The 21923-nt window shown below is 41.0% G+C and overlaps 1 protein-coding gene across 1 annotated transcript in view; it reads right to left on the bottom strand.

The window, feature by feature from the left end:
- Nucleotides 1-21923, bottom strand: part of LOC149441195 (neural cell adhesion molecule 1-like) — a 52467-nt gene that overhangs the window by 24817 nt on the left and 5727 nt on the right. The gene's annotated exons all lie outside the window — the stretch shown is intronic.

The raw sequence follows: 21923 nt of genomic DNA on the forward strand, positions 1-21923 counted from the left end.
TGTGTAGCTGAGACTACATAGAGTATCTATGGATCATATGTGTATCATATGTATCTATATGTATTTATGTGTCATATGTATCTATATACAAACACGTGTAACAAAATTAAAAAATGCACTTTTTTCTACAATGACCGGTGTTCATTTTAAAACCAGCAATCCTGTAGATTTAAAGGGCACATTTTATTCTGTAATTTCTCCTGTGTAATTGACACTAAAATGAATAAAGATTTTTTTTTCGTATTTGTGGTTTTTTGGATTATGTACCAAAAAAATTAAGAAACAAACAAAGCAAAAAAAAATAAAATTAACAATAATAAAAAATGTAAATAATAATGACAAATCAGCAGCAAAACAACAGCTAAGGAGAGAAGGAGAGGAAGGAATTAATAAGGGATAACTATCATTAACTAGGGATTGTGGAGAGATTACAAAGGAACATTTTAAATTATTTCTTTTTTTTTTTTTTTTTTTTTGCTTACTTAGAAAAAAAGAAAAAATACATAAAATCAGCACACCACCATAATTTTTCATTGTGGCGGGGATTAATAGAAATGAGGGACCTGTCATATGAATACATCAAGTGCCTACCCTCATTTCAAAACTGTGCTAAAGCCTCCTTCAATTATAGTACGCTTTTCATTCATAGAAGCTATAGTACAACTTCTAAGAATGGAGGAGGGGGCAGAAAGGGCAGGCATAGTTTGCACTCTTGATGATTGCATATGGCAGCTCCCTTGGGTCTACTAACCCTCCCATTGCGCTGGAGGATTGCAGTGCCGGGGGTAGGAGGAGGATTTCAAGCAGCAACCAGCAGCACAAGGGATACATTGCATTGATAGTAAGTAAAGCCCCTTGTACTGATTTTCTATTTTTCACTAAACGTAGGCTTTAACTGACAACATATGCAGATCAAAGGACAATTTGATCTGCTAAAAATGAACCAGAAAAGTTACATTGAAGTAATAATTAGAGATGTGCATGACGGAAAAATTTGTTTTAGTTTGTTTTGGATTCGTTAGTTAAGTTAATGTTTGGAAGGCGACTAAATTTGTTCTATTCTATTCCATTTTTTACTATTCTATTCTACCCTATTATTTTCTTTTCTATTCTATTTTATTTTTTTCAATTCCTATCTATTCTTTTGTACTCTATTCTATTCCGTTTTATTCTATTAATTTATTTTCTATTCTATTTTTATTCTATGCTAATCTATTCCTTTATATTCTGTTCTATTTTGTTTCATTCTATTCTGCTCGTTTCTATTCCTTTATTTTCTATTCTATTTTGTTTTATTCTATTCAGCAGCTTTAATAGGGATCATATTTCAATTTATACCTTACTGTATTTATTGCAATATGTTTACATTTTGAATTAATTTTCAAACTCAAATTCATTTTCAAATTTGAATTTGGATCATTTGCTTTGATATATTTTTTTGGATCTGTTGAAATTTGTTACCATTGTAATTTGGAAATTCGGATAAATCCAAATCTCCAAATAATGAAAATTTTGTCCAAAGTTTGATCAGTAACGAAACGGATCACACATGTCTAGCAATAATACCATTGCTTCATTGTAACACCTGTTGACAGTGTAGTTGATGTTCTTTGAATGGCATAAAGATCTACTTTTGTGGAAATAAAGTAGGTCAATTGCTGGCAAATGCTGCAGGAGAGGAGGAGGGGCTGGGTATATAACATACATTTTTGGGGGGCATGAGTAGGATGCCCAACTGTCCATGACTGGTATATACTGGAACTACCAAAGAGGTAAGTATACATTGTGTCAGGGCAGCTGATAAGGCAGTACACCTCTAACAGCAGCCCTGCACTTCTTTTCCAGGGTGGTCTTAGTTTAATTTGGAACACTTGCTGACAATCATTTACATTTTTTCAGTTCAGTTACCTTTCCAACCATATCCTCCATTTTCTTTATCCTTATAGCTCTCTTAGGCTGCAATCACACCTGGGAGTTACAGGTAGAATCGTGACGATTCTGCCTGCAATTGCTCTGCTAAAATGACAAATCACATGATGCGAATTTCAGATGCCATTCATTTTAATGGCACCTAAAAACATCTGTGCGGTTCTGCCGTGATTGTTGCACGATGAATCACACTGCGATCGCAAGTAAACCGCATCACGTGAAGCTTGTTGCCCAAAAAGGAGCAGGAGCTTTTTTTGGTGACAATGTTTGCAGCGAGTGCACCGCGATTTATTATTATACAGTATTTATAAAGCGCCAATAGTTCGCTCAGCGCTGTACATTACAAAGGGGGACAGAACATGTGACAGAACAATACCAATACAATGCAAAACATGAGGGGATCGAGGGCCCTGCTCTTTCGAGCTTACAATCTAGGATTTATAGTGCAACATTTGCGGCAGATCAGCTCCATGTTTTTTGGTGCCATTAAAATTAATGGCATCTGAAATTTGCACTGTGTAATTGCCATCTTAGCAGAGCTCTTTAAAATCGTGGCCAGAATCACGGCGATTCTGCCTGTGATTCCAAATGCTCAGGTGTGAATGCAGCCATACTATTTTAAATTTGGATCTGACTCCATGACTATAGAAAGAAACAATGCATGCTTGTCAATTTGAAAGCCATCCCAATCATACAAAATCCTTTCTGTAGTAAAATAAAGGACAAATCGGTTTCATAAGTCTAAGAAAACTTGGAAGATCTATCCATCCATCCATCCATCCATCCATCCAATGATCAATTTATCTATCTATCTATCTATCTATCTATCTATCTATCTATCTATCTATCTATCTAGCTATCGTCTATCTATCTATCTGTCTATCTATCTATCTATTGATCTATCGTCTATCTATCTATCTATCTATCTATCTATCTATCTATCTATCTATCGTCTATCTATCTATCTGTCTATCTATCTATCTGTCTATCTATCTATCTATCGATCTATCTATCTTATAACACGTGATGGGAGATGTCATGATTTATGAGTTTCACTTTAACAAACCAAGCTTTCAATGGTGGAGGGAAAGTTTTCTTCAGTGAAAGGCGGTGTAAGTGTGGAATGTGTTTGCCAGGAAGTCTGTGCTGATAGATATAATATAAATTGCTTACAATATTTAGCTAAGACAACCATGCAGCAATACATAATCAAGTGTGGATGTTTTTCCAGGTTCACAATTAAATACCATTGTCATTTTTATTTTCAGCAAAGAGCTTATTTATGCATCTGGTTTAGAGATTTGGCATGTTCCCCATGTGCGGTTTAATTTGCCTTCCTTGGAATGATCATAAATTAGTTATGGCATTTTGTTATTGCTATAAATAAACAGAACCACTGTGCATTTTCCCATGCAAAATCTGGACATGTGTAAAGCTCTACAAACAACTATGTAGTGTGAGGGCCTGCCTGATTGGACAGAGATTGCTTGGATAGTTTGGGTAGGTCCTCATATAACATTATTTTGGTAAATCTAAAGTTGATTGTACAAAGATTGTAACTTCTATGTTGACCTTAAAAAAGGGAACAGAACTTGGAATGCTGAGCCCAAAAAAATGCAGGCAGAGAGCAAAGGACTGGTCACCAGTATTGCCTGTGGTCTCCCTGCAACTGATCTTTGCCCGTAACTGACGTGCCATGCTATGTTTTGTGTTGTGTCTCCTTATGGAGGCAGCCATCTTGGTAGAGTCAAGATCCCACCATGAAGGTCCTTGTTCAGGCACTTCCTATAGCAGCCATAGTGATTAGCTTGAAAATTCTGTATGGTGACACTAACTCCCTGACGGAACTCCGCAAGAGTTTCTTTTACATGAGACCAGCAAGAGGGGCAGAATATTCTTCAATATGCAAAAGCTATGCAAGAGTTATGGAATCACCTGAAAGATAAAGATGGGCCTGGCTACATCATGCTCAATCTCGATGAGGAGATCCATGATCATTTTAATTCTGAGGTCCACTCCAGCTGGCGGAAATACACCTTGAAAGACTGAGGTGATTGAGGACCAAAAATGTAGTGCAATTCCCCACCTTGCTCAACTTTGCAATAGAATGTGTAGTACTACCCCCTTAGGAGCCGCTGGAGATTTGGGTCCCCATATAGTCCTGCAAAGTCAGACAACAAGAATCTTCCACAGATCTGCACTCCAGAGACAGTAAACAGTTCTTGAACTTGATTTTTTGGATTTAATTAAAGGGTTTTGAACTTGGGTGGGGTTGAGGGATATATGGGATGCTCAAGGAACTGTAAACAAAGGGTTTAGAAGGGTTTTCTCTTCTCAGAGAGCTCTTCAGCCTCTACTGGTGTACCACCCCAAACCCCCACAGATAGTCCTCTTCTATCCAGCTGTCTGGAGGAATCCTTGAACAAGGGGGCCTAGAATCTGCCACCTTAACAGCACAGTCCAGCTAGGGACTAGTCAAGCTTCCCACCCAAATGACCTCTCCCTTACTCCGTTCCAGGGGGTGTAGAAGTACTCATTGTTCCTCTCCTGCAAGCTGTAGTTTGACAGCTGCCTTCAGGCCTTTTGCTGGGCTAGCTTGTTCCTTAGCTTCACAGGTGGTCCTCTCTCAGGAGCCTGGTGAGGTTCAGCTTTCCCTCTGTCCTGTTCCCACCTGGAGGGCCCCTTCTCCCAGGCTCCACACTTTCCTCCTGCTCTCACATCTTCCACCCAAACTCTCCTCGCTACTGAGCAGGCTCACCTATGCTTAAAGGTTGTCCCAACCCCTTGCCAAGCCACCTGCTCAAGGATTGGTTGGGGTCCCTTAAGCATAAAAATCAGTCACTCCTCAGCCCCATCCACTACTTCTCCTCCAAGTATCTAGATCAGGGGGAGATATCAGAGAGCTGATCTGCAGAGTCTCTCAGTCTTGATCCAAATTTGACCCCCTCTGACTATTTCCTTGGGTGCTACTCAGCCTCCTATCTAAAAAAATAATTAACCTGGCTCCCCCTAGCTACCTAGGAGGGAGCTATAAATGGGATCAAAAGGATGAAGAAGCTTAGCTAAGGGCTCCCTAAAGAAATATCTATGAAATCTGTTATGAGACAGCTCCCTCTCCCTTGTCTGTGATAGAGGAGACTATTAAAAAGCTGAAAGAGTCCACAACTGCCATTAGGCAGGAGGTGATGGCTGTTAAACAGGAAGTTATCCAGTTGCTACATGGGAATATTTATTTTTGGAGAAGCCATAGCACAGATCAAAGCTGTTGGCATTGTGGTCGCCCTGGTCAATTCACTAGGTATTGTAGACAAGGAAGGCCTGTGCCTCAAAAATGTTCACTCTTCAAAATGAAATAATTTTGGGATAGGGGGACAAGCTCAGGAAGTACTCCATCTCGGAAGAAATGTAGATCTTGTTCAGTAATGACAGCAGTGATGAAAGATAGGCCAGTGTGCAACAGATATTGGATCTGGAGTCACTACTATGGATTATGCTTTTTATCAACAACATTATTAACAGTACCAGGATTTGGACTTTCCCCAGATAGTGTTTGAGGCTGCCGATAAGTTACCCATCCCTGTGATAGGTTTCATCTAGATAAGAACTCAAGTGTTCAATTAAATATTTGATCAAATCAGAGTGGTGGGGACCTGTAGTTCTGTCCCTCCAAGTACAGGTCCCGGGCCTATTCCTTTTGCAGCTAATGCCCATATATGTAATGTAGCCTAGAAGGAGAAAGGTATGCAGAGGCAGCTGGTGTAACCCAATTTAATGGCCATGACATCTAAACAGTGCAAAGCAGTTGCAGCATCACAAAAGAACCATTTTCAATCCCTTACTCTAATTCTTTGTTCAGACTGTGTTTCTAGAGAATCAACAAGGCTCACCCTGCACCACACTGGGAAACAGCAGGGGGTTTCCCCAGGTTCAAAAGACTAGCACCCTGCCAGAACCCTATGGGATCCAAACTGAAAGCCAATTGGTAATTAAGCCCATATCAGAATGGACAGAAGCCTTCCCTAGTGATCCCCCAAAGTCCTTGCAAATATCCAGCTGCCAGTGCAAGACTATTCCATTAGGATGGACACCCTGTAAGGGAAAGCTTACTCTTTCCCACCTCTTCAGTTAGCTCTCCCAAGTGCTGCTTCTTTCTACTTTCACCCTAAACACTGGGGCTTTGTCCCTAACTTACTCCCTCACTGTGGCAGCCCCAAATTATGCAGAATCTCCTATTTAAGGATTTCTGTGTCAAGATAGCCACCCAAATCTCACCACAGTTTGGAATGCAATAAAATATGTCACCGTCCCCAAGATTGCTGCCCAGAGCCCATAGCAGAGGACAAATTAGTCCTCAATGGTCTCCTGCTAGCCTGAATAAATGGCATAGTGCCACCTTCAGTTCAGTTTATATACTGCAGTGCAAAATCTGCCTTAGGTCTTGTTTATACTTGCAGTTGGGGGGCATTTTTACCCCCCCATCTGCTCCTCCTAAAGCTGCAAAAGCAGCAGACAGGAATGTACACATGCTGCAAAAAAAAATTATTCTTTCGTCCCTTTTCCTGGCTGAATGTGACCCATGCGAATGAATAAGATGTGGGCACATACACCGTAGTAAATGGCACTCCCCTCCCTCCCTCCTGCTCCATGTCCTCCTATTGTTAAACACTCTGGTGTTGGGATATACAGCAGGTAAAATAAGTACTGAACATGTCACCATTTTTCTCAGTAAATATATTTCTAAAAGTGGTATTGACATGAAATTTTCATCACATATCGGTAACAACCCATGCAATCCACACAGACAAAGAAACCAAAACAAATATGTTCAGAATTTAAGTTATGTGTAATAAAATGGAATGAAACAGGGAAAAAGTATTGAACACGCTAACTGAAATTTATTTAATACTTAGTACAAAATCCTTTGTTGGTAATGACAGTTTCAAGACACCTCCTGAATGGAGAAACTAGTCACATGCATTGCTCAGGTGTGATTTTGGCCCATTCTTCCACACAAACTGTCTTATAATCTTGAAGGTTCCACAGGCCTCTTCTATGAACTCTGATCTTTAGTACTTTCCAAAGATTTAATTGGATTCAAGTCAAGTAATTTTCTTGGCCATTCTAGCAGCTTTATTTTCTTTCTTTGAATCCAATTGAGTTTCCTTGGCTTTGTGTTTGGGATCATTGTCTTGATGAAATGCCCACCCGCGTTTCATCTTCATCATCCTGGTAGATGGCAGCAGATTTTTATCAAGAATGTCTTGGTCCATTTTTCCATTCATCCTTCCTTCAATGACATGAAGTTTGCCAGTACCATATGCTGAAAAACAGCCCCACGCCATTATGTCCCCACCTCCAGTCTTCACTGTTGGTATTGGGGTGTTTTTGGGGTGAGGTGCAGTGCCATTTGACCTCCAAACATGATGTGTATTATGGCATCCAAAGAGTTCAATTTTGGTCTCATCTGACCTGACAATATTCTCCCAGTATTTTACAAGCTTGTATAAATTGTTGTGCAGCAAACTTTAAAGTTCAACATGCTCTTTCTTCAGCAATGGAGTCTTGACTGATGAGCGTGCATACAGGCCATGGTGGTTGAGTGCATTACTTATTGTTTTCTTTGAAAAAATTGTACCTGCTAATTCCAGGTCTTTCTGAAGCTCTCCACAAGTGGTCCTTACTTCTTGGACAACTCTTCTGATAATTCGTTTCACTCCTCTGTCAAAAATCATGCAAAGAGCACCTGGTCGTGGCCAATTTATGGTGAAATGATGTTCTTTCCACTTCTCACTGCAACATTCAGAAGTTTAGAAATCCTTCTATAACCAATACCATCAGTATGTTTTGCAACAATAAGGTTGTAAAGGTCTTGAGATAGCTCTTTGCTTTTACCCATCATGAGATGACACCTTGGTAACAAGACACCTTTTTATAGCCATCAGTTGAGACTAAACCAGCTGATATTAATTGGCACTGACAAGGGGTGGGATTGCTTTCTAATTACTGGTAGATTTTAGCTGGTGTCTTGGCTTTCCATGCCTTTTTTTACCTCACTTGCACCTCACTTTCGTCATGTGTTCAATACTTTTTCCCTGTGTCATTCCATTTTATTACACCTAACTTAATTTCTGAACTGATTTGTTTTGGTTTCTTTGTATGTATGGATTGCATGGGTTGTTACCGACATGTGGTGAAAATTGCATGTCAATAGCACCTTTAGAAATATATTTACCATGAAAAATGGTGACATGTAAAATACATATTTTACTGTAGTTTGCTGACTGATTATATTCACTAAGAAACTTTCAAAAAAGCTTAGTTTTAATATAAATCAGTATTAAATGTATCAAATGTAATTGCTAATACCTGTAAAGTAAAAAAGAGCTTTGGATGCAGATGCCCTCTTAACAAAATGAAAGCTAGAGTCAATCATCCTTGACTCTGCTTACACTATATTAACCACTTTCCAACCGCACTATAGCCGAATGACGGCTACGGAGAGGTTGTACAGTTCTAGGAGGGCGTCATATGACGTACTCCCAGAACGCATCCTCCCGTGCGCCCCCCGGCGATCTCCATGATCGATGTGTCCTACGGACACAGCTGATCACGTGATATGGTAAAAGGCCAATCACAGCAACCTTTTACCACGTGATCAGCTGTGTCCAATGATACAGCAGATCATCAGTAAATGCAGTTGCTGGTTATCGGCTGCACTTGCCGGCAATTTTCAGAGGATGGATCGGCACCGATCATCAGGGCACTGATGATCAGTGCCCTGATGATTAGTGCCAAGCAGTGCCACCCACCAGTGCTGCCCACCTGTGCCCAGCAGTGCCACCCACCTGTGCCCATCAGTGCACTGATAGGCAGCACTGATGGGCACTGCTGGGTGTCACTGACCGACGGCACTGACTGGCGGCAATGCTGGGCAATGACTGGTGGCACTGCTGGGTAGCATTGATGGGTGGCACTGATGAGGGGCATTGGTGGGTGGCACTGCTGTGCCAACCCACCTGTGCCCATCAGTGCCACCCACCAGTGCCCAGCAGTGCCCACCATCAGTACCACTCATCAGTGCCACCCAGCAGTGCTGCCATTCAGTGCCCAGCAATGCCACCAGTCAGTCCCGTCAGTCAGTGACATCCAGTAGTGCCCATCAGTGCTGCCTATCAGTGCCGCCTAACAGTGCCCATCATTGTTGCATATCAGTGCAGCATCATCAGTGCTACCTCATCAGTGCCAGCTTATCAGTGCTGTCTATCAATGCCCATCAGTGCTGCCATTTTTTGTTCATAGCGCAAAAAATAAAGTACCCAGTGGTGAGTAAACACCACCAAAAGAAAGCTCTATTTTTGTGAAAAAAAATGGTAAAAATGTCATATGGGTATAGTGTTGCATGACTGCGCAATTGTCATTCGAAGTGCAACAGCGCTGACAGCTGAAAATTGGCCTGTGCATGAAGGGGGTATAAGTGCCCTGTAGGCAAGAGGTTAAAGCACAAAAAATACACATCTGATGTTCAATAAACTGGGTACTATAAAACAGGTTTTTGATATTTAGAATTGAATTTGATTTGCTCTTGAGTCTTGGAATCAGGGCTGGCCAGACACAGACTCACTTTCGTAATAGAAGCCCCTCCCAAGGATTTTTTCCTGCAGATGCCAAAGAACAGGGAAAAATCATCTGACCACACAACAGTGATGCAAGAATAATGTACATAGAGCAGTGGCTCGGGGACGAGAATGCAGCGGTGCCCCCAGGGAGAGCGGTTTTCCCTAGGGGCACTGCTCAGGGGGAGGAGCCAGGAGCGCCAGTGGGGACCCGAAAAGAAGAGGATTCGGACTGCTCTGTGTAAAACCAATGCACAGAGCAGGTAGGTATAGACATGTGTTATTTTCTTTTAAAAGAATGCAGCTATAGTGTCACTTTAATGAGCTGTACAATCACATTAATATCACGACTTGGTAGTTTTCCATCTGTCTGCTTCTCAGCTCTAGATATTTCATGTCTCTATTTCCTGTCTGATAACAGAATCAGCCACACTAATAAAGCAGGAAATCAAAAAAAATAACTGATGTAGAGCTCAGGAAACCGCACCTGTCCTAGGCAGTAGGCATTGTGGGTGGAGGAGACTGGTGTGTGGTAAATGCATACACTTCACTTGAAATAGATGGCATTTAGACATTTGTGACTTTGTGCTATGATGCAGTATATATAAGTTTATAATACATTTCGCAGCTAAAAAAAAAAATATAAAAATATTTTTATTGCTTGTTAATTATATTGCATGCTTACACAGATGCACCCTTTAGGAAAAAGTTTATTTTGTAAAATACAGGGTTTTTCTTTTACAAGTCACTTAAAGGACTATTTATAAAAAAAATTGCTGTGTTAATCCCTCAAGCATTCACATAACTGTGACGATTGTGTGCACTAGAGGCATGGACGCTGTACATGACAGCCATCTTGTTAGGTCTCAGCCATGTTCTCTCCTGTCCTCCCTCCTCCCTTTTCAATGGAATGCATAGCTATAAGTTGAATAGAGGTCAAGAGGATCTCTTATCCTAAATAAAACACAGATAGATAAACTCCAGGGCTGTAAACCACTAATTAGTCTGGTTCCAGGGGGTCTGCTTGAAAACCACTTTCCTCTGCCCCATCATAAACCAATAACTCAGTCATGACCTGTTAGGCCATTAGGGCTAGAGCGTGCCATAAAATGTACATTCCACATGAGTCATTTTTCATACAATTCATAAACTTCAGCAGGAACTGGGCACATTAATATGAGGTATATATTCGGAGAGATCATTTTAATATGAGTCACACAAGACCTTATAAGAGAGAAGAAGTAGTCTCTTTTATCCTGGGTGACAAGGATATGCTATGTTTGGTATCTTTGCGTTTGGAATATAAACCTAAATATTAATCTGCCAGTTTCTAGAATGCTACCTGTACCTATTGAAGGTTATTGACCTTAGTATGAAATTGTAAGGGATTTAGTTATAACTTTGGTTACTGCCTAACACCCATCCCCAAACTGGATGATTGGTCATTTGTTCTCAGGAGACACACCTTTAACCTCCCTGGCGGTATTCCCGAGTGTAGCTCGGGGTAAAGTTTCAGTACCACAAGCAGTAACCCCGAGCTACACTCGGGCTTATCATGCGGCGCTGCTCCGCGATCCCTCGATCACTTAACTTGTCCTGCGCTCCCGCGATGTCCCTCCTGCAGTGTCCCCGGCAATGTAATCCGGCAGATGCCGGCATCTGTCATCTGGGTTCCATCCCCTGCGAGCGTCGGGACGTACGGGGGACGGAACGGCGGGAAATTTGAAAATGACAAAAAGTGACATTCACTAAAATCACTAAAATCACATAGTAAAACATTACTGTATCAAAGTATTTCACATACATTTTGTCCCGAGTGCTTTGTCCTGTGCCCTGCCTACATGTTTACTGTTCTTTCTGCCTGGAAACTGAAAAAGGTCCATGGCGTCCAAAAAGCGTCCCTTTAGGTCAAAAGCGGTTTTAGACCAGCTAGAGAACAGCGATAGTAAATCAGAACCACTTGCAGAATTGAGTGATAATGATTCGTGGGGGAAATTCGTCATCAGACACTGAAAATGATTTTGCTCAGTGATGTGTGAACTTGGGGTTATATTTCAAATGTCAGTGTTTTTGGTTTGATTATAATATTTAATTAAATTTATTATTATATTGTTATTTTTTATGATTATTTATTAAATTATAATTTATGATTTCTTGTTTCAAGTTTTATCATACCCGGGATGTTTACTAGACTCTTGGTCGGACAGATTTCAGTGAGTTATTCCTAAAAATTACAGGCCTACAATAAAAAAAATACATATTTCCGTGCAAAAAATGTACCGCTTTAAGCACAGAAATATGGACATAATCAGACCGCTAGGGAGGTTAATATCATAGAAAAAGACTGACAGCCTGGAGAAAGACAGCTCTCATTTAACATCAATCAGGAACCATCTAAGAGACTTGAGAGCAAAGGCAATCTTTTTGTTCGGACAATTGGACTCTGCTCAAACCAAGGACTTTTGCAAGTATTCTACCTTCTGAACTCCTTTCTTTTATTTCTCTATTGTTTTATTGTTCTCTTTATATCTTTGTTACATCTTTTTCTGTAAATATTTTAATTGCACCATTTTGACCTTTTTAGTAATAAATCCTATTTTGAAAGTGTTGAACTGTCTCTAAAGCTTTTAATGGAAACTAAAGAATCCCTGTCTCTGAAGAGTGCTGCTGTATGTAATAATCCTCTGAATATGTCTGTCTGTGGTGACAGTGTGTATTACAGACACTTAAACCAATATCATAGTGTTACTGCTAAGATTTGTGAGTTTCCTTCTCTGTAAAAAGGTGGTGCTGGCAGTGTGAATGGTTAATTGCGTAATTAACCTGACCCAGTAACAATCGCTCTCAGGCTGCTGGCACATAGACTGTAATCCCGCGAGCTGGAAAATCTTTGTGCAGGGCGCAGCTGAGAGTGGCGGTGCAAGATCGGCTGGTCCTTCGGTCACGAGTTGGTGAGAAGGGTGGGGGTCAGATGCCGCATTCCGTCACAATAACCAGCAGGAATAATCACCTTAATGTTTGTAATATGTATATTTCCTATGATTATCAGCTCCATCTAGTGGCCATAATGCAGCATTTTCTTCATTGAAGTATTTCAGGAAAATACTGTATTATGGCCACTAGATGGAGCTGATGATCATAGGAAATATACATATGACACACATTATGAGAATATTTGTGATGGCTGTTTGAATGCTTCAGGCATTTTTTTCAAATAGACGCCTTAAAGTGCACCTTAGCCTAAAATCTGGCATCATGCCTCGCTATATACATTTTCCTAAACAAACCATCCTACTTTCAGGTAGTTGGGCTGCCTATCACATCTGTTACAAAAAACAAACTTGTGAGTAAAGGACCCACAAAAAAGAAGTCCCCAAGAAAACAAATCTGGGGCTTGAAGAAAGATTGTATTTTATTGAAAAATATAAAGTAGCAATAATAAAATAACCCCTCCACCCTACACAATAAAACAAAATGACAATGTTACCATATCATAAAAACACCCGCCCGGGCACGCAGGCATACTCTCCACTCACACAGGATACAATAGTATGGGGGTGAATCAATGAGAATTGGGAAGCCCAGTAGTTGGATAATACGTTGGGTCAATGATTGATTGATACTCTCTGCAACAGTTGGGGAATGTGGTGATATGAGGGTAGTAGTCCCTCACAAATAGCCGGAGATGTCACATATCAGCATATCTAATCATGAAGGCGGTCCATGAGTCCTCAAAAGATCTGTTCACTCAATGCTGACAGGTTTGATCCTATGATGGATAATCCCCATATGCAATCAGATCATGCTGAATGTCAAAATGATATCAGTGGAGATAACAGACATAACACAGAAGGTGAAACAGCAATAATGGTCACATAAGAATGACAGTCTAGAACAGCCTTTCTCAACTAGGGTGCCCAGGCACCCTGGGGTGCCGTGAGGTTTCTTCAGGGGTGCCTTGGCAAAATGTCTACAAATTGCCCAAAACTTGCATACAAGCCAGTGGGTGGAACAAGCCTGACTTTTAGTTACACAAAGCCACGGGTTTTCATTGTGCACCATTACGACCTTCTATCCACCGGCATGCTGACAACCAATGACATCATCAGTTGATAAGGAGGATGTCAGAATGAATGAACATCACAGCACTTCACAGCACAGTAGTAGTTCATTGAGGACTAAAGCTGACAGCCACTAAGGCTCTCGGGACTTGTAGTCTCTCATCCACAGATGACTGTGTGAGGCCACGTTTTCTTAAAATTTGACAGCGAGGGGGGAGAAGATCCCCCGCTAGCTGTCAAAGTGAAGAGCAGGGGGGTGGTCTGCACATAACATGTTACACCCTGAATATGGGTGTAAAATGTAACATGTTACGAAAGGTGAACTTATCCTTTAGCCTAGGTTCACACCTAAGCGTTTTCCGCTGCGTTTTGCAGAAACGCAGTATAGTCCATTTAACATGACTTCCTATGGGACAGGATCACGTCTCCGTGTTTTCACCCGGTGCGTTTTTTGGAAAGGGTCAGGGACTTTTTTAAACGCAAAATGTTGCGTTTTTGGTTCTATAGACTTCAATGCAGACACTGCAGAAAAACGTAGTGCATTTTTAATTATTATTATACAGGATTGCTCAGCGCTTTACAATATAATGGGAGACAATACAGCAACAATACAGTTCAATACAAGAGGGATTTGAGGGCCTGATCCTTGGAGCTTACAATCTAAGAGGGAGTGTTTTGATGCATTTTTGATGCAGTTTTGATGCGTTTTAATCTGCCTAGCAACAAGAAAAAAAAACACAAAACACGGCAAAAACGCATCTGCAAAAATCCAAAATGCACTGCAGAAATGGATCAAATGCAAACTGCATAGGTGTGAACCTAACCTAAGGGCCAGTTCACACTACAGGACTGCACTCAGGATATGTTTTTGCTTACAGTTCACACCACACTGGGTGCAGACCTGTGATGTCATCACATACAATGTTGGCCTAACAGTCCATCATTGTATAGGAGGATGAAAAGGGCTCTCCCACATTCCAAAGGGATCAGACAGTGCAGGAGAGGAATATGATAAGTATTTGTACTTATTTCTTTTCCCCCTAGCCAAATGGGCATTTAAACCCATGCAGTGAGGGCAGTCCCCACTGTGTGAGTAATTTTAACCGCAGCCCAAAGTTGGTTTTATATGCAGCTGGAAAATTCTTTGAAGCACAGACATAAATACATCACAACGTTGTTAGGATGTGTTTACGAATGAGGCCAATTTATATAGTAGCTGTTCTTGTTGCTTCTGATACACAGAACAGGATCCAGCCGTCAAACTGGCAGCTATGTCCCGAAGTAATCACTAGGAATGGTGAGTCCACAGCACCACCTGCGTTCCTTCCCCAACCTCATTGCAAAATCCAAGTGCCTTCCCTTCATCTGCATCAGCCTGGCCCTGACACTAACTAAAAAGGTAATATTATTGTAGGGTGAAGTGTTCCTTCAAAGTGGTTCTAAAAGCAAAATAAATAAAAAATACTGTATATGATGGAATCTTTACGTAGCATTAACATAATACTGTTTTTTGGTCTTAGAAGTTATAGTCTCCCAGGCATTGTTCCATTAGTCTTTGGAAGGTGCTGCTCAGCCCAAAAGGCATGAGATTGAAATTGTACAGTCCCAGTGGGGTTATGAAGACTGTCTTTTCCAGGTTGTTCTCGTACTGGTATCTGGCTAAGTCCAAGGTAGAAAAGTAACAGGCTTGGCCCAATGGCACGAGTGACACCTTCACCCGAGGCAGTGGGTAGGCTTTCTGATGGGTGCAGGCATTAAGCCTGCCATAATCGCAACAAAAATCGTAAACTACTATCCTTTTTACAGACCAAGACAAGGGGAGCAGCTCACAGGCTATGACTCTCTTTGATTATCACACTTTGCAGCATATTTTGCGGATGAAGTCCTTGACTTCTTGACACAGGGCCGGTGGCATATGTCGATACCTCCCGAAAGCCCCAACCCCATTTAGGCTCACTCAGCTGATTGACCTTCTCCAGCAAGCAGGACAGATCTAATCTCTTCAGGACGTTCATTCCCAGTACTATGGGTACTGAAGATACCACTGGACTTTGGGTGACTACAACCCTTATTCACTTCACTGAAGTGACTCCTTCCATCATGATGGAAAAGTTGTTGGTTGCTTTCAAGGAGCACCACAATGGGTCTAGCTGGTCTTGCGTCCCAAAATGCTGTAATAAAAGTCATATTCCATGATAGTGACTTCAGATCCGGTGTCGATCAAGCAAGGGACCAACTGCCCATTTACTAATGCAGTCACTACGGGGCAGGGGCCAACCATAGCCCCTTGTCTTGTGGGACCTTGTTGCGCAGTTCCTTGTTGGTCATCCCTCTGCCCCAGGAACCTCTAGTTTAACTGTTGGTGAGGGCCACTCTTATTCTGAGATTGACCACAGCTACTGGCCAGGTGTCCAAAACACCCATACTGCCAAAACCTCCGGTCTTCATCAGGATCTCTCCACAACAGATTCTCACCCTTGGAGAGGTGGGTCAGCTGCTGTTTGACTACAGTCCTTTCTTGCTGCTTGGATGCCAGGTTTTGGGTTAGTTCTTGGATAGCTGTTTGCAGGGCCAACAATGGAGGAGGGGCCAAAGCCTCCTATTAAATATAAAGAGGTTTGTTTTCCTTTGTCATGGCCACAATGGCTTTCACATTCTCCTGCTCCCGGGCTACCGCATCCACCACTATATTATTAAAAGTGAGAGAGGGTTGGGACCTCATTCAAGCATTTTTGTTTAAATTTGCGTCAATAAGTTTAGGTGGATAAAAAAAATCAAAATTGTTTCTGGGCTGTACAAAGGGTACAAACCCAACCTGTTTTGGGTTGTTATTTGGTAATAGGTTATAGTAATATACAACTAAATTTACTATTTTGGGTCAGTTTTCCTTTGAAAATAAAAAAAGAAAATTAAGAGGTATCCATTGTCATTTACCACCAAAAGAAAGTCCAATTTGTCCTGAAAAAACGCGGTATAATCCACCAGGAGGCACATAGTAGTTGCGGTGATATGTACAGTTTTGCTAACACATGTCAAAGGTGCAAAAATGTTTTCAGTCGTTAAAATTTGTTTTACCCTCAGTCTCCAAGAGGTTAAACGTGGGCAAAAATTTGTGTTCTTCAAAATAGCAAAAATGGCAGTGAAAAAGTTAACTAAGTGTACATTTAGCTTAAACCTGAGTTATAATATTTGTGTTGAACATAACCCAGATAGATTATTCATTTCCTAAGTTACACTAAGCAGATGAAAGCTACTTTAATTGTACGTGGTACGTGGAGGTGTTTAAGCACTATTTTGCCATATTTTAGTTGTGAGTGCCCATATACTACTTTAATGGGGCATCTTTCATGACAAAAAGTCTATATAGCTGCACATTCTTCACAGTTTTATAAAAAAAAAAAAGATGAACTGTAGCCATCTAGAAAATGCCATGTGACGCATTTAAGGGATTGTACTTTTTTATTTTGTAAATGTCATCCCAATTTTATTTAATTGCTTTTTACTGGCTTCAGTCTGCATTCAAGTACTGGCTCCTGCCAAGCCGTCTGGCTGCAGAATAGTATTTCCGGAACTGGTCTGGTAGAGGGATTCATGAAGACTTTACTTGTGGTGACAAACGTCCAATTGTGCGGAGAGAATGAGAAAGAAGTGCTGGACACCCTGCCACCCTAATTTCATAAAACTAACAAAGTGGTCACATAAAGTGGATCTTCACCCTCCTCTCCACCTCTCCTCCAGTCCTCTGTACGAATAGGGCTCTGTGTTTTTTTTTCTTTGTTTAATTTTTTACTAAATTGTCCAGCCCCGCCCACGCTTGCATGTCATTTCCCTAGTGTCCTCCCTTTGCTTCTTTGGATATGTACGTCACATATCCCAGCAGGCAAAGCCTTTCATTCTGTAAAGGAGGAGGGGGCAGGCATAGTGGTGCATCATCTAGAGGCATGCTAGATATATGGAGTTGAGGAACTTTGCCATATGGCGGAAAAGAAAATGGAGGTCTTTCATACAAGATGGGAAAAGTGGGTACAATTTAAAAAGTCAGATGCATACCCAGAATATGTGAAATAGGGAAAAGAAGTGAAAGGGGATAAATATAGTATAGTATAATATCAGTATTAATCAAGGAACAGGATTTTTAGAATGAAGTTAAAAGTGCATAATCAAAGGGTAGTACGGAGGGGGGGGAATAGGAAAGGGGTGGGGTAAAAGGTCACCAAGATTAAGGACATTTGCGGGGAGTGTTATGATAGATAGGTGGAATGTAATTGTCTGTTTTACTGGCTTTTGTATATTTAAAATGGTGATGTGAAAAATTAATAAAACATTTAAATAAAAAAAAAGAAAGAGGCATGCCAGCTGAAACCAGAACAGCAGCCTCTCGATGATGTCACACCAATACATTGTGGTGCGGGACCAAGCCCTGCAAGAAGAGAAGAGCTGGACAACGCTGGATCTGCTTAGTGGGCGGGTATGTGAATTGTGCAGGGGTTTAAAAAAATTAGTGGGGGGGGGGGTGGGGTGAAAATCCGCTTTAACATTGCCTGTCTGTGTTTAACCACTTCCCATCAAGCCCATGTACATAAACGCAGGAGCGGGTGGCCATTTATAAACGTCCTCCCCAGGGGCAGCCTGACCATTTGGAAACTGCCCGAGGGCCCAGGGTCAGTAGGGGGCCCCATGAGATGCCCCTGGTACCTTTTTCATAGGCTTTTTTGAGTTTGGGCAAGGACACAGGGGCCCCATGATCCCCTATTGCCCGGGGGCCCCATGAGTTGTCAGTCCGCCCCTGGTCCTCCCGTATCCATTGCCTGTGAGCGCTCCCTGGGAATCAGTGGTCACATGAATAGTAGTAAGCAAGATGTCACTTCCTGACATCATTGCTTACTACTTGTGAAATCTGTGAATGATCACAGAGGTCACATGGTACAAGACTATTCACAACAGCCTTGTACCATGTGACAAGCTGTGACCAATCACAGCTCTCACAGTATTTCTCAATGGCTGCAAGAATGCAGTCAGAGAGAAGGAGAAATGATTGCTTTTACAGCCTTTATGGGTGTAAAAGCAATCAGTGTAAAAAAAAAAATCTTCATCACCCCCCACAAGTAGTACAGTGTCATTATGGTGGCAATGTACTGCTAGGGTGACAGTATGTTAAAAAAAAAAACATTAATAATAATATAAAAAAAATGAAATAAAAATGTAAAAAAAATTCTGAAAAATAATAATTTTTGGTTGTAAACTAATTTGAGTTATTTTTTTACAATAAAGATAGCTAAATACATTTTGGCCAAGATTTATGAATTAAGATTATTTATTTGCAAAATGTTATGACAAACACTTTTTTTCAAAATATTTGGACTTTTTCATTTATATAGCAAAAAAATAAAAATCCCAGTGGTGAATAAATATCACCAAAATAAAGTTTTATCTGTCTCAAAAAATGCTAAAAAATTCATATGGGTACAGTGTTGATGACCGCACAATTGTCATTCAAAGTGTGATAGGACTGAAAGCTAAAAATTGGCCTGGGCAGGAAGGGGGTAAAAGTGTCCGGACTGGAAGTGGTTAAGCACAACTATGAGCAAAAAATGTAGTCATGGAATTTGTGTGGACATGTAGAAGAGAGACTGAGTATCATAAAAACAACTTTATTATGTACCACTAAAAATCTATTACGCATCATTAAAAAATACTCTCCACCTAGGGGTTCACAACGTGCAAAGATTTCGATTACAATTCACATGTGGACTCGACGCGTTTCGGGAATCCTTCTTCAGGAGCTCATGTGACAGAATCAGTACACTGGAACCCACTGCTAATCTTTGTAAGAGTAATATCATTCAGTAGGGTAGACGGGAATTCATAGCATGGGCATGTTGTCCATAGAGGTGCAAATGAGTAGACCAAGGTGAAGCCACTGCCTCTCGGGTGGGAAATTCAGCTGCATTCACTACACAGCCAATGGTGTATACATAATCGTAAAATAGGGGGACCAGCTTCACAATAGGGAACCATCCAGACACAATAAATTAGGGCACCATGAAGACAGCATGGTAGTCAAGGTGATCATGGCACATATATTCCAAAGAGGGGGCTCTTGATAAGTATCTTAGAAACAAACTCAGTTCACATCAATCCAGACTGAGTTTGAAAATGAAATATTACAGCATAAAAAATTGTGACACAAACCATATTGAAAGTTATTTAAAAAACACCTTTTCTTTTCAATTTACAGAGCTGTAATTTACATGGAAATTCAATGTAATATGGCAACAATGTACAGAAGCCCCTGGAAATGTCTTTTCCTGCTTGTGTCATTGGCTCACTGATTTTCCCAGAAGTCTGCACTAAGATGCAAGTCAGATTTTAGGCATCTTCTGCAGCAAAAATTAAAATTTTGGTGAGATGCTCCTAAAGGGTTAATTACTTCTAAATGGATGCAGCCCTTGCAGCTTTCCTCATTAGAACACTGCAATAGCATCAGCTGATCAATAATGAAACAGTCACTCCCATTCAGAAACAGTATCCAAAAGACATAGAAGAACAAACAGCTTTTTCTTCACAGCACAAACAAGTAGGAATCTGCAACAAATTTTATTAAAATCCATGCAATGCACATTGATCACCCAGATGCAGTTTCTTTTGTCAACAAAAGCGAAGTCACCCTTTAAGTTTCATACACATTCCATAAAATTATACTGTAATAAAGTGACCTTCCGAAAAAGTGTTTAACGTAGGAAAAGATACCATTTTGTAAAGCGCTGCGCAAACTGTTGGCGCTATATAAATCCTATATAATAATAATAATTAAGACACCAAACATGACTATTTATACGGTCCAGAAGGCTAATAAGACACAATAGACCTTCAGGTGAAATATACATCAAATACATATTACATTTGATCTCTAACAATTCCTAATTTCATATTGGTAACATTAGCTGGTTCTTGGAGTTAGTCCTGTGCTATAGAACTACAGATTTACCCATGATAGTTGGCATTACGGGTGTTTCTCCTCCAGCAGACCTGCAACACCCTTTTGATCAGCTGGAGCAGCTCTGCACCACACACTGCCATATTATTTTAATAAAAATAAAAGAAAAAGTACAAATATTATAAAAATGGTATTACAAAATAGCAAGCAACGGTACAATAAAAAAGGTTTAAAGGGGAAAAGTACGTAAGTAGAGTCCGCATGGCCTTTGGTACAATGCAGAGTTTTTATCACTTGCAAATAAAGTCCAATGTGATGTTGCAATAGTCATTGGCCCTCCTAGACAGTGGTGTATTTAGGTTTTGTGCTTCCCTAGGTCCCCCCCTGCAGAGAGAGCCCGACATTGACCAAGAACATCCTTGCCCCCACCTGAGACAGCCTTCCACTACCACTACCACTGCCACTCATACACCAGCCACCATCCCCCATGGCGAGAGAGAGAAAGACACTCACTCTCACAGCTCCGGACATCCCCAGGAATGAGAGTCGGGCTGTGCGTTCAACGTCATGAAACCCGCAGCCTCTTTTGGAACCCACCAGGTCCCCGTGCAGCGTGTGTCATTTCTTTCATCCCTTCTTCTGAGGGGCAGTGCTGCCCCCCTGAAAAATGCCACCCTAGGCGAATGCCTTGTTTGCCTTGTGGTAAATACACCCCTGCTCCTAGAGTTACTCTAAATAATCTTGCCAGGTGCTCCTGCAGCTACATGTTCTTACCTTCCCAACAGGATGTTTAAAACTGAATTCCAGGAATTTAGCTGCTTTAAGCAGTTAACTGCTTTAACTACTTTGTAAGCAGTTAGAGCAACAGCTTTTTTTTCTTTCTGGACAGCTTGGTCTGTTAAAGGAAGTTAAGAAATAACAGACTTACTAACCAGATCAACAGGTAAAAAAATACAGGAAAAAAGAAAAAAAAAAAATCAGAAACAAATACAACCAACACATCTATGAATTGGTAAGCTGCAACGTAACATCTTTTGTTTTTGGGTTTAATACCTCTTTAAAGCAACACACTTCTGCTTCTTTGCCCTGGTGGCCTATAGACAAAGGGCTAATGTGCCTAATAGAAAATTCATCCCTGCTACTGACCATGCTGTAAATGTTTGTCTTTAAAGCAGAGTTCCACCCAAAAGGATAAGTTCCGCTTTAAAGATTGGAAATTGACAGATACCCGCTCCCACTTCCTCTGCGATTGCCTAGGCAATCAGAAGTTGTCCTTCTACCCTCCCTCCCCATAGTCTTGTGGGACACATGACAGGTCCCAGAAGATGACAGGGCTATTCAAGAAGCGCAGCGCTACTCGCGCATGCACAGTGGGCACCCAGC

The sequence above is a fragment of the Staurois parvus genome, unplaced genomic scaffold (assembly GCF_062004578.1).
Source record: "Staurois parvus isolate SC_StPar_1 unplaced genomic scaffold, SC_StPar_1.0 ptg001014l, whole genome shotgun sequence".
NCBI lineage: Eukaryota > Metazoa > Chordata > Amphibia > Anura > Ranidae > Staurois > Staurois parvus.